General features: G+C 41.9%; 1 long non-coding RNA gene across 1 annotated transcript in view; it reads left to right on the top strand.

Annotated features, from left to right (window-relative positions):
* The first annotated feature begins 1,377 nt into the window (after positions 1-1,377).
* The window catches only part of LOC128247054 (uncharacterized), a 148,565-nt gene continuing 147,067 nt past the window's right edge, over positions 1,378-2,875 (top strand). The window contains exon 1 of the long non-coding RNA XR_008263495.1: positions 1,378-1,591. This is a non-coding gene — a long non-coding RNA (uncharacterized LOC128247054). The remainder of the gene's footprint in view (positions 1,592-2,875) is intronic.

The raw sequence follows: 2,875 nt of genomic DNA, 5'->3' as shown, positions 1-2,875 counted from the left end.
CACACACACAGACAAACATGTACACACACAGAGACAAACATGCACACACACACAGACAAACATGCACACACACACAGACAAACATGCGCACACACAGACAAACATGCACACACACATACAAACATGCACACATAGAGACAAACATGCACACATACACAGACAAACATGCACACACACACAGACAAACATGCACACACACACAGACAAACATGCACACACACACAGACAAACATGCACACACACACAGACAAACATGCACACACACACAGACAAACATGCACACACACACACACACACACACACACACACACACACACACACACGTATATAGCCGTCTAGCAAATCAGTCAATGAAACTATTAGTGTTTCTTTTTAGTGTGTGTGTGTGTGTGTGTGTGTCTGTGTGTGTCGCGTGTGTAGTGTAGTGAGTCAGTCTTTCGTTATTTAACTGTCTGTTTGTCTGTTTGTCTGATTGTCTCTCAATGTCTGTCTCTATGTCTGGCCTGTCGAAATGTCAGTATTTTTCGGTCTGACTGTAGCATCTCTTTCTCTTCTTCGCTCTCTCTATCTATCTCTCTCTCTCTTACTCGCTTTCTCTCTCTCCCTTGCTCTCTCTTTCTCTCTGCCTCGCTCTCTCATGCTCTCTCTCTCTCTCTCTCTCTCACTCTCTCTCTCTCTCTGCCTGTGTATGTCTAGCTGCTTGTCACTGCAGCTGTCTATCAGCCGTCCATCTCTCCACCCACTCAGCCGACAATCCACCCGTTTATCCATCCGTCCTCCACTCTTCAATCCACCCTTATCCTCTACAGTAACATATCCAATCATCCTGCAACCCAACACCCCTTCCCTCCATCCACCCATCCACCTATCTGTCCATTCCCCAAACCAAACCATCCATCCATCCATCCATCCATCCATCCATCCACCCGTATATATAATGACACACCCGTATATACATGCATCCACCCATCATTCCACGACAGCAATAGTGACGGTGGCTGTGATGACAGTGGCGGGGGAGGGGGAGGGGGGAGGTGCAGTTTGCCAGTAGTGGTGGTGGTGGTGGTATCATGACTGCGTTGTTGTTATTGTTCTTGTAGTGATAGTGGTGGGAGGTGGTATTGGTGGTGGTTGTGGTGTTGATAGTAAAGGTGTTAGTGGTGTTAGTGGGAGAGGTGGCATGCTAACGATGATTATATACGTGATGGTTATGGTTGTAGTGACGGCATGATTAATGTTGTTGTTGTTGTTGTTCTTGATGACAGTAGGGACAAGATTGAGGTGTCGGCAACGGTGGTGGAGTTGGAGAGGGTAGCGGTAATAACAGGGGCGGGGGGGTGGTGACAATTTGGGTAAGCCGTGGCCGCAATGGTTGCACCCGTGGCAGAAGTGGCAGTCGTGGTAGTGGCAGTGGTGGTTCGAGTTGTGTTAATGCTAATATATTGCCATCCATCGTTCAAAGCCGTAGTTAGATATACGGATGAAGAAACGAACGACAAGTTTTTTTTCTTCCCCATCACATTCGGCAAAACTGTTTCGCTAACACCAGCCGGCATCAGCTACCCGTTTTACCATCCTGAATATAGCAGCTGTAAGATATTTTCAAAACCTATCTCCTCCCAACCACCTTCACTGCAATCGCTATATCTTCTCTGTCTATCTATCTATCTATCTATCTATCTATCTATCTATCTATCTATCTATCTATCTATCTATCTGTCTGTCTGTCTGTCTCTCTTTCTATCTATCTATCTATCTATCTATCTATCTATCTATCTATCTATCTATCTATCTATCTATCTATCTATCTGTCTATCTGTCTGTCTCTCTTTCTATCTATCTATCTATCTATCTATCTATCTATCTGTCTGTCTGTCTGCCTGCCTGTCTGTCTGTCTGCCTGCCTGCCTGTCTGTCTGCCTGTCTGTCTGTCTGTCTATCTGTCTGTCTGTCTGTCTGTCTGTCTGTCTGTCTGTCTGTCTGTCTGTCTGTCTGCCTGCCTGTCTCTCTGTCTGTCAGATCATGTGCCTACCTGTCTCCTCTTTATCTATCTGTCTGTCTGCCTGCCTGCCTGTCTCCTCTTTATCTGTCTGTCTGTCTGTCTGTCTGTCTGTCTGTCTCTGTACTTATTGACACTTAAAAATTTCCTCACTTTTCATTTCGATTCCTTTTCATATTTATTTGTAATTATTTACTTTGTTAAGAACGCGTTTTACAAGCATACAAGGAGCAAACACCCCATGCACCCACAAACCCATACAAACACACACACACACATGCACACACATAACCACGCATATATATATATATATACATATACACCCATCATGTATATGCGTATATTTACATACACACACACACACACACACACACACACACACATATGCACATATCGGTGCCCCAGCGTTGACTTGGTTCTGATAGCTAAAAGAACCCCCAAAACTAAAGAACTAATATATGCAAGCGCACATGTTTTCACGAATATACATAAACACACGCATTCAGTGAAAAAAAAAATCTGTGTATACGCACGCGTGCACATGTTGTAGATACATAGACATATGTATCTTTTGGTATAACACATGTACATGTATATATATAAATATTTACAAACATATATATATACATATATATATATATATTTAATTATATGTATCTATTTTCTCCTATTAAAAATAATTCGGATAAAATAAATGGGTTAATAGATACCAGGGTAGCAAAGATTACAAAATAACTGTGATGTAACTCCTGTTAGTGAGACAGAAACTCCTTGATATTTTGGGTATTTGAGTATATATAAATTTAAAGAATGGAGTAAACAAGCGTTTACTCCATTCTTTAAATTTATACATATATATATATATATATATATATA

This window comes from Octopus bimaculoides, chromosome 2, assembly GCF_001194135.2.
Source record: "Octopus bimaculoides isolate UCB-OBI-ISO-001 chromosome 2, ASM119413v2, whole genome shotgun sequence".
NCBI classification, from domain to species: Eukaryota; Metazoa; Mollusca; class Cephalopoda; order Octopoda; family Octopodidae; genus Octopus; species Octopus bimaculoides.
This window is presented reverse-complemented; position numbering and strand designations above follow the sequence as displayed.